This window comes from Empidonax traillii, unplaced genomic scaffold, assembly GCF_003031625.1.
Source record: "Empidonax traillii isolate 1590-97213 ecotype Southwest subspecies unplaced genomic scaffold, ASM303162v1 scaffold475:size860808, whole genome shotgun sequence".
Lineage (NCBI taxonomy): Eukaryota > Metazoa > Chordata > Aves > Passeriformes > Tyrannidae > Empidonax > Empidonax traillii.
Genome location: NW_020955668.1, coordinates 225,176 through 239,362, shown reverse-complemented (window position 1 = coordinate 239,362; position 14,187 = coordinate 225,176). Strand labels below are relative to the sequence as shown.

At 39.3% G+C, this 14,187-nt stretch overlaps 1 protein-coding gene across 1 annotated transcript in view; it reads right to left on the bottom strand.

The window, feature by feature from the left end:
* BMPR1A (bone morphogenetic protein receptor type 1A) overlaps positions 1 to 14,187 on the bottom strand; it is a 77,266-nt gene that overhangs the window by 36,517 nt on the left and 26,562 nt on the right. The window contains exon 2 of the mRNA XM_027895962.1: positions 3,992 to 4,113. The gene's annotated coding sequence lies outside the window, so the exon portion shown is untranslated. The remainder of the gene's footprint in view (positions 1 to 3,991; positions 4,114 to 14,187) is intronic.

The following is a 14,187-nucleotide window of genomic DNA, read 5'->3' as shown; positions in this document are numbered from 1 at the left end:
CCATGCAACTTGTGTATTTGATCATCCACATCCAGATTATTTTTTTTAACAGATGTTAAACAACACCTTGTTCTTCAGTTTTATTAGTAAACATAACTCAAGTGTTACTATTTTTTGGCATACAGCTGCCTCACCTGTCATTTTTGTTTCTTTTTCAAGCCATTCCACTGTGCAATCAGCATATTCTTACTCTGCTTACTGATTTTCTAAGCAACTTCTGCCTAGTTCTAACTATAACCAGCAAACTTACTACCAGCCTAAGGCATGGTGCACACACCTGAGACTTTGTGCACTTGCACACAGCAGCTGACCCAGTGCTTTACATCTGTTCTTCCCTATACATATAAAGCACACCATTTTAATATCTGGATTATGTTATAGAAATAACTACTGCTATTATCACATCAAGTCAGTGACAAAGCAGATGGAAGAAAAAAAACCCCTTCTTTTATATTAACCTGTGCTGTTAAAAGTTATCTTGCATTCTGTGTTTTAACAGATTTCTCTTTTTTTCCAGAAGTGGCAAAATACTTAAATTAACTGTCATATGACTAACCAGTTAATTACAATTTACTTCCCAATTACTCTTCATTATAGGTACCTGAGCAAAGTGACAGAACTTAATATTTTAGTTGTAACAGATTCAAATTATTACTCAAGACCCTGCAATTCCTGTACTGTGCTGTAAACCCCAAACGTACACATTTTAAGGACATGACAAAAGTATTCCTTCTTTATCCAGACTTGGCTATGGTGCACAGTTAATTCTTTCCAAGGACAGTACATATCTGGTTTAGAAATGAGAAAATTAGCAGGTTTCTATTACTTCTAATGCTCTTATAAACATTAAGGATATTATAAAAAGAACTCTTTATCTAAATCAATCTTAGATTTTGGCAAGTTCACAAGCAGCTGTTTATTATTTTAAAATACATTTTAACTGGACCTCTAGACTGATTTTAATGAAATTTTGTATTAACTACAACACTTTACAAACACTTCACCTTACATTTCATGAAACTTCATCTAACATCACAACCTTGGAGCCTCTGGAGAAGGGCACTCGACTTTTAAACCTAGCTCAGAGAAACCTACACCATAACCGACTACTTAAAACTGTTTCAAAACAGAACCATTAAAAAGGAACATTTACCTGCTGAGTTTTATGTCAAGGGAAAAAAAAGGGGGGGGAAAGAAGAGGGAAAACAAAGGAAAGAAAACAATAATAATCCATGTATTAATGTGCAGTAGAAAAACACATTTTACCATTCTTAACCTAAACAGTAAATTAGAAAGAATAAGTAAAAAAGGAAATCTTGCATGTTTCTAATTACACATTCATGTTACAAAAATCTGGTTGCAAAATACATTCCTATTAATACAAACATCTTCGACTGTACTGTGAATGCATTCCCTGTATACTTTTCTTACCGTAAGATCTTAAATTAGTTCTCTGTCCTACCCCATAAAATTCCCATCCTCAGACAGGGAAATAAGATACAAAATTTAACCTCCTCTTACTACACATTCTTTCTAGATTTCTTTGAAATTTGTTGCCCATTACACTTTCAACGGGAGTTCCTGAGGCAAACGGAGCCAACACAAAAATGAAGGGATTCTTAGACAGCTTAATCTGACCTTCCTGAGCCTGACCAGTCTTGGCCTGGCAGTAGGGAAGGTTTATGCAGTCTGAGATCAAGATGGTCACACGACTGGAACAAGCTGGGATAAGTCAGGGTAAATGGAATTAAGGAAGGTCTGTTAGGAGGACACCAACATGTCAGCAAAATGTGTGACAGCACACTGCAGAACAGAGCAGCTCCAGAGTGGAACCACTGGCACTTCCTGTTTTGATCAGATGATTCACAACATGACATGGACTTCTGGTTACTCCACTCCTGGAAAATGCTTTGAGCCCACTGACCTGCATTTCCCATTAGTGGTTTGAGTCTGAAGTGGCTCATCCTGTTTGTTATGGAATTAACTCCTAGCAAATGGTTTGCCACCAAGGAAATTCAATAGCAGCTAACTCAACCTTACACAATAATTGTTTCCTAACTGAACAGAGATGATCTTGGGCAGTCTTGATGATTAATAAGAAAATCATTGCAGGAACACCATTTTGTCACTGGCACCCTTCATCCTGAAACACCTGGCACATGTTCCTGGCTGCTGAATGAACAAGCTCCATCAATGAGAAAAGATGGTTCTACCACTGCTGGCTGGGGAGGAGACAAAGATGACAACTCTGTGGACACCAGAAGCTGAAATGTAGGAAGTTACTCCTACACCATCAACTAATGTTATTGGTTCAGCAGTTGTACATCAGAGGTCTTTAATCTCTTCTAATTCACACCTTGCTGCAGGCAAGTCAAACTAAGGGAGTATTTTACATTTTATTGGGTGGTGGTGGGAAGTCATCCAAGTCCAGTTTTCAACATCCCAAAGAAAACAAGGAATCATACAACCAAAACCTTTATATTAAATAAAGCGACAACACTACACAGGACACCAGTTCCAGAAGGGAATTAAGCATACACAGCCCTACTGATCAGGTATAACATACCAGTCTGAATTTCTCCAGTTGCATTGCACTAGAATTGCTTGCACAAACTCACAGGTGCACCTGAAAGACAGACCTATTTACACTACTAATTAAGATGTAAGAACATTTTACACTGTCTCAAAAAAAACCAGAGTAGAATTAGCAAAAGTACAGTAAAGGGCTGTATTCCAGAGATTCCATATTGAAGAAGGATAAAATAAACCATCTTGAGAACTATCAGAGAGACAGATGATACCCTTCATCAAACCCTTACATGGATAAGACAAGCAAAGAGATTTAATCCTTATTTCTCTCTGTAAACCAAGGAGGAACTAACAAATAAATTATCAAGGTACAGTTTTAGATGCAAACAAGACACCTTTTGTATATAACACGTATTTAAAACTAAATCACTCACTTTCACTGGTTTTTGAGGGTGTCCAAAGTCATAAATGGGCTTAAAGATATTCCTGAAAGCAGGCCAGGCTATGAAATACTATACTGCTGATCTCTCATTCAGGAAGCACATAAAGTGTCTGATTAACACCTGGGATGATGTGCTCTCTTCACATCTGGTATTTATAGCATTTTCCTCTTTTGGCCTTGATGATTTTATTTTTTTGTCTTTTGTCTTTGCCCCCTTGCTACTGAAATTCAAGTATAAAAGGTATGAAAACAAGAGGCAGTACATAGGAGCAGAAATGATTAGCAAGAGGACTGGCTTTTATTTGGTTCTGATAAGGTCCTTCTCTTTGCCATTTGTGTGTTTGTTGACTTACAAGCCCATAATCCTTAGTAAAAAGAAAACAAACTACGTCAAGATAGGGAGATTCCATGCTGGGGGTGGGGTTGCCACTTTATTTTTTTGCCAGATCAGCTATTTACGTACAGGGGAAAGCATAAAACAACCCTTGTCCTTCATCTGTTGCCAATACTACTACTCTTTAAAAGGACAGTGGACCAGAAGGCAAAAAAAGTAACTTGTGAAGGTGGTTGGGGGTGTGTGTTTTGTGTTTCCCTTTTTAAAATTGTGTCCAGAGTTTCCAACCCAACTGCATATGCTCATGCCCTGCCCCTTGACACTGTAAAGCTTCTGCCCAGTCATATCAGGAAAATAATAAACTAAAATAAACTAATAGTCAATTAAGTTTTAGTAACATTGATGACCAGACAGACTGCACCAAATAAAATTTGTCTGTAATTTTTTTTCCAACGTGTCTTTGTACAACAGATGTCTCCGCAGTTGATGCTGATTTGTCTTCATCCATAACTGAAATGTGGACAGAGATCAGATCAAACAGCTGTTTCAATGTGGTATTAAAGACTGCCACTAGCATACAAAAACATGGCTTAGAATTTTTTTATTAGAAAGATATGGTGGGTGCTTATCATGTGCTTTTTATCCCTGAAATACTTGAAATAAAATTTTGCATGTGTTAACCTTACCTCAGAATTAGGAAACTGAATGAAACTGTATTGTACTTCGAGCTTCCTCCAGACTGTTTTCATCTGTACTTCCACTTCATTAGTTCAAAGGTGATATTATGGAAATGCATATTTCTATTGATCTGCAAAACACAAAGAGAATTGGATTAGAGAGATATCTGAAGAAATTGTGTTGACAGTTTCTGATGTGAGCTGCACACTGCAGATACTCATATCTGGAATTACGGAAACCTTCTGCTATTATGAGCTGCTTCCAGCTAGACAAAAACTTCTCAAGGCTCACTCATTTCCAAAAACCGCACAGTTGCAGTATATTTGTAAAATACTGACATGAAAAACAATTTTAAAATAATTTTATTTATATTATATAATTAATCACTCAACTATTTAGGAAACTCTAGATGAATGGTGCTGTCAGGAAGGAAGGGTGCTAAAAATCTCTGTATAGAGTTTTCCTATGAAAATAAGCTTTTCTAGTCTCTCCTAATAACTCTTGGATTCATGTTGTCTATACCAATCAGACTTGCAAGCCTCCAGATACCAGGTTTCCAGTTATTATTTTTTCTTTTAAAAAGTCAACAACTAGAGAAAGGACATATTGTTGGTGACACCAGCAGAAAAATCAAACAATGCACAAGTCAATCTTTATTAAACACCAGAGAGTCTGCAGGACTGCAGCTTCACACACAAATCCACGGGTGTCACCCCATTAAGTTCCACTACACAAGAAATATACTGCAATATACTGAGAAGTGATCAATAGGTTCATTGTAGTCGCACACAGGCACAATTACTCCTGGGAAGAAAAAAACTAGCCAAGGATTTGGACAAAACTGGCAATAGGGTGGGTTTGATTTTTCATTTGTGCTTTTGAACTGGTGCACACCCAAGCATCAGAGGAAAGCACTGCACAGGTTCTTACCCAGCACTCTCAACAGCTGAGAGCCTTGCCTGCCCTGCATCAACTCCCAGCGCGTTCGGATGCACTGTGGAAAGCTGAGAGTGGCTTATCAGCTTTGCTGGTTTGATTCCACGATGCCACCTATTGCCAACGATTCCCACTTTATCACTGCCACAATTTTTAAATGTTTCCATCATTCAAAGCTTTCAAGAAGATCCTACAAGAAATTTATCATTTAGAAGTCCCAGTCTTATGACTGTGATGTTAACCTTGAAAATAACACACAGGCTTCAACACCACTCATCTGGCTATACTATTAAAAACACACACAATCAATCTTACAGTGTAGAGATGTAATGACTTAGTTTTGAACATCAAGGCCAACAGTTTGGGAACAGATGGACAAACCATGTACCTGCATGATTCCAGCAGAGGGAGAGTTTCAGCATCCACTCTCCTCCTCTTTTCCTTTCTAAGCAGCATGAAGACCTTTACCGTTACAAGAAGGTCAGAATGTTTCTGTCTCCATGTCCATCTATAAGCACAGTTCCTCACACACTGAGGTTTAATAGTCTTGGTAATAAATAATAAATTTGTGCTCAATGGTAACCCGAAACCATCCTGAATATCAGATAGCACCAATTCTTAAAGACAACTGTCTCCTCTGAGCAGACAGGCTGACACTTGACTTATTTCTTCCACGGTAAAACTGAAAAAACATTCTGGTCATGAAATAGTGTTTGTGGAAATCGTCTTCCCTTTTTTAAAGTAAGTAAAAGAATCTGCAAAATATATCCATCTCTCGCCTCTCTTTAACCAAAGAATCTTCTGTTGGACTCCAAAAGAACAACTGACAGAAAAAACATTGGCGTGCTTTCTGTTTTTACCCCTATAATCTCCCTGTATCTAGTATCTGATTTATACAAAGTCCACTCTGTATTATTAAGAAGACATTTCTGAACACTGCTGCTCAGGTTTGGTTTGTTTTTAGACATGTCCTCCTAATAGTTTTCCAAACTCTCAAACTGATGAAGTAACTGTTCTCAACTCTGTGAGCATTCCCTGCCTTTCCTGATCCCAATCCCATGTATCAGATAAACAAGCTCTCTTACCAAACAAAACTATTTTGGTGAACTTCCTGATCTTCACGACACCAGGTATGTCTACATTAGCATTTAATTCAAATCAGGACTGCACTTTTGAAGTCCATCTCCCAAACAACCCTATTTTCCTTGCTTTGCTTTACATTGCAAAGCAGCCATCAAGTACAGGAACCAGATTTCTGTTGAATAAAATCAGATCACAGGATGAGCTTCAGGTGTACCCTGTACACACTCCAACCACCAACAGGAATTCAGCCACAGAATCGGACCAGGACCAGCATGAAATCAAACTCTGCCCACCTGTAGAGCACAGATGCCAAGTTCTCAGCACCTGACACATCTGATCCTATTACACCTCACTGCTTGGTAATGTGGACACAGACTCTTTCATGACTTACAGAATGTTTGTGTCAGTTCCAAACTCATCTCTCCCATTTTTAAAAGAGGAACTATAAAACCTCTGTGAGAAATGGGACAAGAGTTAATGTCAATTATTAAATTTTGTGAGAGACCTTACTGTGTTACTATTTCTTCCACTTCATCAGCATGAAATGCTACTTGAGAACATACTTAATTCTACAAGAATCAATTTACTTAAATATTTATTTTTATATGGTTATCCAAACTGCTTAATTATTAATGTGTTTTTCAAAATGTTTAGTGCCATTCTCGATGGCATTTTCCACACAAGTGCTATTAAGAATAAAATAAAACAAGTGAATACATTCTTTGCACAACTCTAATTTTTCAGAACTTTATACACTACGACAACCATAAGAGGCACAAATTCAAAAGTAAAGCCTCACAATGCTTGTCACTAGTAACATATTATATCCATAAATTTATCTACAATTTTTTTTCAGTGCTAAGATTAAATCTGAGATCCTTGTATACTATTAACTGAAAGATATCAGCATTCAATCTAGGAAAAAAATAATCTGAATTGTATGAATACAGTAGCTACCTAGCTAACTCAGAAAAACGTAGATTTTCTGCCACTGGCAGGTCCCAGGGAACTGCCAGAATATCTAAATTGGGCTCATTTAAACGTCATTCAGGAGGGAGGGGTTTGGAGGGGTAGAGGTGGTCACCCTGCTAGCACAGAGTGCAGGAACCAACAGCTCTAAGTAGGACAGACAGACAGCAGGGACTCACTCACAGTGGCAAAGCTCCAGTCAGACTGACTCACTTTGTAGAGCAAACGCTACTCCAGCTGTGGATTCCTTTTTTCTTGTCTTACCACTTATCTCTAGTTACTACTTCCCTTCTTGGTAGTTCCAGTTTCTTCAGTTCCAGGGCCACATTCAACTCATTCCTTCACCTGTCTCTTCTTCTGATGCCAAAAACTTCTCAGACACTTGACTTTGCCTGCACTCTGTTCCTCTGATTCATTCCCACATTGCCCCAACTGCCTCACTAGTTTTCAGCTGAAGTACTTTATTCATCTGAAATTATCTCTTTCTCACAAAGGACTGTGCTACCTGTTAAATACAGTACGTATTTAAGGAACGTAAGTTTGGAAAGTAACTTTAATTAAAGTAACAGTTAAAGTAATTCAATTGCAATTAAGTACCTGATCATACAAGGACTCATCTGCACAGATCATGGGTTAAATACCTGACCATTCACTCCAGCTTCCAGTTACTTCTTTCCTGCTCTTTCACTTCCTCCAGCCATCAGCATGTCACTTCTGCAGGGTGGCTGTTCAGCTAATCATACCTTTACTTCAATTTAAGAAACAGAACTTGTTTTTAAAGGTTCTATAAATTCAGATCATGGCACAGACATGGCCTAGAGACAAAGAGTTAAATAAAAAAAAACACCAAAACCCCAGGGGCAATAACCTTCAGCATCTGAGATTTGGGGTGGGAGCAAAGGGAAAAATGAGAAAAGCATGTGGTGCTCACAACATGTCTCTGTGTGCAGTGTCAGAGTTCGAGGCAGCTGAGGGCTCTCTTAACCAGAGATGGGAGAGGTTTCAGAGGCAGAGTTAATCCTTTTCAGGTAAACTATAGTCCTGAACAATAGGCTTTTTGTTAGAAATCTGTGCACAGTGAAAATAAAACTGCAGAACCAAATGGCAGCCTGGAAGATGCTTCAGTTAACAGCCTCAAGAACGCCACCAGAAAACTCAGCCAGAGTTGCTGTAACCCAGAGAGTTTGAAAAACTGTGAGTATATTGCTTTTACAGGACTATTACAGTTGTGAATGTGAATTTTGTAAAAGGAAAGCAGCCATATCAAATTTCCAAATCCTACTTCAAAGTTCACATCCAAAGATAGGAATTCATTAAGGAAACCCTTTTCAACAAATTTACATATGGAAAAAAAACCCCACATCACATTAGGAAAAGCAAACATCACACAACCTGTGGCAAATTTGGGGCTTGGAAGGTTTGTCTGCGGAACAGAAGGCATATGAGCAAGAACAGCTCATTGAACAAATCCAAAGAGACTGATATATGCAATAAAATGAACTGGTGAACAAGCACATCACTTTCCAGTCTCTGGACACCAAGTTTTCCAGGCAGCAAGAGGGGAAATAAGAGCCTGAGTTATGGTTCAGGCACATTTATCCAATCTTTGAGGCAACCAATTGTTCAAAATCACTTAAGTAAAAACACACCTACATGAAAGCTAACTTTTAAAATTACTTTTATGCCTGCATTCCCTTGAGTTTTAATAAACAATCATCAAGTTATTCTAGCAAGGTAGTAAAAATGCAAAGAATTATGTATCATTCAAGCACTGCACATCATGTAATTTTTCACATTGACATTACAGTGGTTTGGCCTTCCTATACATCGGGTCAAAAACCTCACATTAGTTCAGCATACCATTGGTCTTTCCAGCACTTCCGAGTTGTCCCTGGATCCTTGATGGCAAAAAGAATTTTTAATAATTTGTGAGGAGGATTACAGAACTCGAGAAATACTACCTTGAAATAGTCTGAAGGAAACAAGACATCATGCAGAAATAGAACAGACTTAAACATCACCTGGTTCATTTCAGTACTGATCTAACCTGGCTGGTGGGTTGTGTAGGCAGGCAGAATAATGAATGAGTGCTGCTGCCACTAATGGTAAAAACTCTTGATTAACCTTCCACTTCCAGTCTGACAGAAAATATAGGATGAATCTCTATAACTAAAAAAAACCCTTAAAAATCTACAACTGCTGTTCTCTAAGTCAGGTCACCCTCTTTTTTTTGAGAAAAACATTTTTTTATCAGAGTGTACAAATTTCCACTAATTGACACAGGAGTTTTATTTCATGAACATTACTAGCTAGAAATGAAATAAAAAGACTGGGTCTAGCAGAGTGATATAATTTTTTTGCAGAACAGAGGCAGCTGCTTTTCCAGGTTCTTAAACAAGTTGTCCACTTGAGAAGTATCAGAGGAATCTTCACATCATTTGGCCCCTTCACTTATAGGAGAGAATGTGCACCCTAGAACAACCAGAGCTCTCCCTTCTGAGCACACACCCTGAACGGGTGGTATCTGAAGGACCTGTTTCACTGTTTCACAACTGCCTTTGTTGCACATTTTTGCTTTCATCATCTTCAGTTTCCTGCTGCCATATAAGACAAACTGTTCTACACGATCAAGCTCCTGAAAAGTCACTGCCCCAGGGCATATCTAGAAGTATTAGAGCACAAATAAATTCCTGAGTAAGGTGGGACTGTGCACTACCAGACAGACAGAATGTATTTTCCAGAATGCCACAAGTCTGCATAACTCACAATGCCCCATACTCTCCACAGCATTTAGTGACACAAGGAATTCATTATCAGGGCCACGAGAATCGAGGCATAAGCCTCGGCAGCAGGGCCAGAAAATTCCACCAGGCTTTTACTTTGCCCTGGCAGATGTGATTTCCTATAGAAGAAAGAGTCTAAGCCTCCTGATGTCTTAGAGGGTATCTTGAGTATTTTATTTTGGCATGTGTAATTGCATCATCTGGAGTCATCCCCAGGACTCCACAGCCCGCTGTGCTGCGAGAGCAGGCTCTGCGCTCCCAACGAAGCCACAGGATTCCTCCCAGTCATCTTTAATGTTCGTCATCCAGTGAGTCAGTAGAAGCTGAAAAATCAGCTCACTCCCCAAACTTAGGAGCAAAAAGGAATCTGCCAACAGCTTGCTGTTATAAGAAAAGCACTTCTATAGCAGGTCACCCTCAAAAGGAAAGCCATCAGCCTGCAGACGGTGACCAATCAAAGCCACCAGTTCATTCAGTGCAGAGAGGTGCAGTCAGAATCTGACTTGTCAAGGTTTGTCAAATAACAACTGGGCTAAAGCCTTCACTGTGCAACTCCTTTCATCATATCCCACAGCTGTCCAAGTATCCAAAACCATTTATCTAAAAAATACCTTTGCATTTCAAGACAGATGTAAAAGTCAACTGTTTTACCTCAGTTTTGGAGGTTCCCATCCCAAAGCTCCTCCAACCGCAATCTCAGCTTCCTCTAGGGATACAGTTAACTTCTGATGCATCTGACATCCCTGGAAGCATAGGGTTAGTTGGGATACGACTGACTTCATAAGCCTTCCCGAGCTGCACAAATTTATCAACCCCCCCCCAACCTGGCTCTGTGCCGCTGAGCCATCAGGCCAATTTCACAGTCACCTTTCCCAGCGCGCTCCAGACCCTCGCTGGGCCGCACTTGCCACCTGGCTAACACAGGCTGCCTCGCGTGGATGGAAGCAACAATAAAATTTGATCACTTGGCACACAGACTCCGAGGCGCGCATTCTTATCATAATACTGATCCTGGGAATGCTGCCCAGACTGCAATTTCTCTCTGACAAAAGAGCCAATGAAATTTAGCTTCTGCCTGTCCTGGGGGACATATTAGACCACATTCTGATAGGTGATCCTCCTCTCCCTCCCCCTATGATTCCTGCAAAAGGTCAAGTATTTCTCCAATTTGTCTTTTTTACAAAGTAATTCAAATGGTGAGAAACACTTTCAGGAACCTTTTGAGCTAAAAAGAAAAAAAATTTCTGCTACAACTTTAAAATCTCATGGTCTTGTGCACTATCAAAATACTATAGAGTAAACAATTTCAAAACTACACTAATGTTCTATCCCATTGCCTTATGCCTCAGTGTGTGTAGAATTATTATTTATTTTCTTTCTTTTCTAAATTTTAATGTTAAATTAAATTTTTTAACTTTCTTAATAGTGTGGTGTGTTGACCCAGGCTGGGTGCCAGGCACCCATCAAACCACTCTCTCACTGCCCTCCTCAACTAAATAGGCAGAGTAAATACAACAAAAGGCTCATGGGTCGAGATAAGGACAGGGAGAGATCACTCACTGATTCATGCCACAGGCAAAGAAGACTCAACTTGGGAAAATTAGTTTAATATATTACCTATGAAAATGGAGTAGGATAATGAGAAATAAATCTTGAAAACAGCTTCATTCCCTCGTCCCTTCTCAACTTTACTCCCAAACTCTTTTACCTCCTCTCTGCAAGAGGCACAGGGGAACAGGGATTGCAGTCAGTTCACACAAGCTGTCTCTGCCAATCCTCCTCAGGGGGAGGACTCCTTACTCCTCCCGTTCCAGCACGGGATTCCTCCCAGAGGAAAGAGTTCCCCCATGTAGCTTCCCCTTCTCCCAAAACCTTGCTGTGCAAACCGAACACACCCAGCTGGGCAGAATCTCAAGCACAGGTTGCAGGATTGCTAACGTCTGACAAGGCACACAGGTCACAGGAACACATAGCTGGGAATGACAAAACTTCCCAGGCAGATCAGTGCCTTCAGCAAACCACTAAGTCAGAGCCATCATCTCAACAGCTCTGAACACATGGAGGCATGACAGATTCTTTAGGGAAATCAGGAGACACCTTGGCCACCACCCCCCCACATCAAATGGGTAAAGGCTTTCACCATAAGCAGACCTATCAAGTACAGACCCACAGAAAAGTACACGGACTACACTTTAACATTCAAGAGAGTAAAATAATACTCCTGGGGGAACCAACGCAACATGTGCTGGAGCTAAAAAGACTTTTTCATTCAGATATGAGAACGCAAACTTTTTTGACATTCTTGCAGTTTAAACAGTCTTTAAGCACTACAAATCCTTATAATTAGCATTCTTCTAAAAAATTATAAAAACACTTTGTTACCTCAAAAGTGTTTCTCTCTCTAAGAAAAATAAACACCTCTGGCTCTGTCATACTTTGGTCTTTCATAACAGAACACTGAAAGTACGAATGCTTTCCCCTGCTGGGTCTGACAGACCGAACACAGTTGAAGGCCAGCCATCAAGCATTTTAGTTATCAGCAATGTGAACTATTCAAAACCAGTATGGAACCCTTTAGGTCCAGAACTTAGCAGCTGGCACAGACTTGAACCTTCTATCCCCCCTGGAGTCATAAAAACGTACATATTCTATTAAATGGCCTGTACTGAAACCAAAATCAAATTGGCATAGAAGCACAAAAGCACAGAATACTTGCCTCACCCAATAAAATCTGCTGAAGTTCTGTTGAAACATATAAACCTTAGAATTTGCATTTGTTTCCACCATTGTAAAGTAAAATGAAAGAATCAGTCAACTACCATTAAATTTTAAAATCAGCAGTGACTACAAAAGGGAAGTATATTTAGATGAAATCTGTGCAATGTGCATCACACGAAGAATACAGAGAAGAGCATTTGTACTTACACTCTAAACCCTAAATTTAGGTTCCTACTGATGTAGTCCTCAGTGATAAAAAAGATAATGCATGCTTTGTTTTCTGTAACTGATTAGTCACACTTTAATCAACACTAGAATTTTATTAAAATGCACTGTGAAGTGTTTTCCTTCAGACTAGTTGTGACTTATCAATAGTGCTTTGGGAAAAACTGACTATGATGATGCTCAAATAGGAAGCAGATGGGAAGGTTCAGAATGCTGCAAAATATCTGTGCATCTTTTGGAGACTGACATTACATCCAGTCTCCTGCTTTTTTTAAAGTCACTAACTATTTAATACTATGTAGCAAAGCAAAAAGAAAGGCATATAAAAATATTTCAAATTATTCTAGACAACTTCAGAATTCATCTAGTCCAAGTATACTATCTAAGATTTAGGTATTTTCATAGATCCTTTTGGATAAAACTTCAGATAGCCATAATCTCATAGTCTTCCAATGCTCTATTTTCTGCCACGGATGTTCTGGTCTTTCACAACCAGCTGAAGTTACAGACACAACTCTAAGTCTTTGGAAGAGAAGACATAGAACTAAATGTTTCACCATTTTTCGTCATTCAGTTGTACAAGCCCCCCTACCTTCCTATACATAAAGAGTACTTTATAATCCAGAAAACCATACAAAATTACCTTGGCAGCACTTCATTGTATCTCATCTCAAGCAGAGTGAACTTTCCTTCATCTGTTTACAGGGTAATACTTTTCCTGATACAATAAGACCAATTTGATATTCAGACAACTAAATACTATCCCCAGAAAACACAAGTCATCTTTTTTTTATTGTTTGTTTTGCAAAAGTGGTTACCCATCAGAAAGCTATAATTATGGAATTAGAACTCTTTTATTGAGATGTTTGTACTAGGGACTTATTCCTGCAGACTTGGTCCCTGAAATGTCTTCAAACATGGTTATTTCAGAGGAAAAAAACCAAATTAATTAGGGTATTTAGAATCATGGAATATCCTGAGATGGAAGGGACCCAGAAGGATCACTGAAGTCCAACTCCTGGCCCTGCACAGGACCATCCCCAAGAGTCACACCATGTGTCTGAGAGCACTGTACAAACGCTTCTTGAACTGATGCTGAGACCACTGCCCTGAGGAGCCTGTTCAGTGCCCAACCACCCTCTGGGTGAAGAGCCTTTTCCCAACATTCAACCCAAACCTCCCCTGACACAACTTCTTGGGATGTTCTTGTTGTCCTCCTTTGGACACTCTCTAATGGCTTTATATCCTTCTTGCATTGAGGTGCCCAAAACTCTGCACACAATATTCAAGGTGAGGCCGTGGCAGCACAGAGCAGAGAGGGACAATCACCTCCCTCGACCAGCCAGCAATGCTGTGCCTGATGCACAGTTAGGAGAAAAATCTCAAGTAATAAAACAAACTGCATATTACTACAGCATACTTTACTCCTCAGGATTTTAGAAGACATGGCCATAAGAAGAATTTACATGCTTACCATTTGCATGATGACA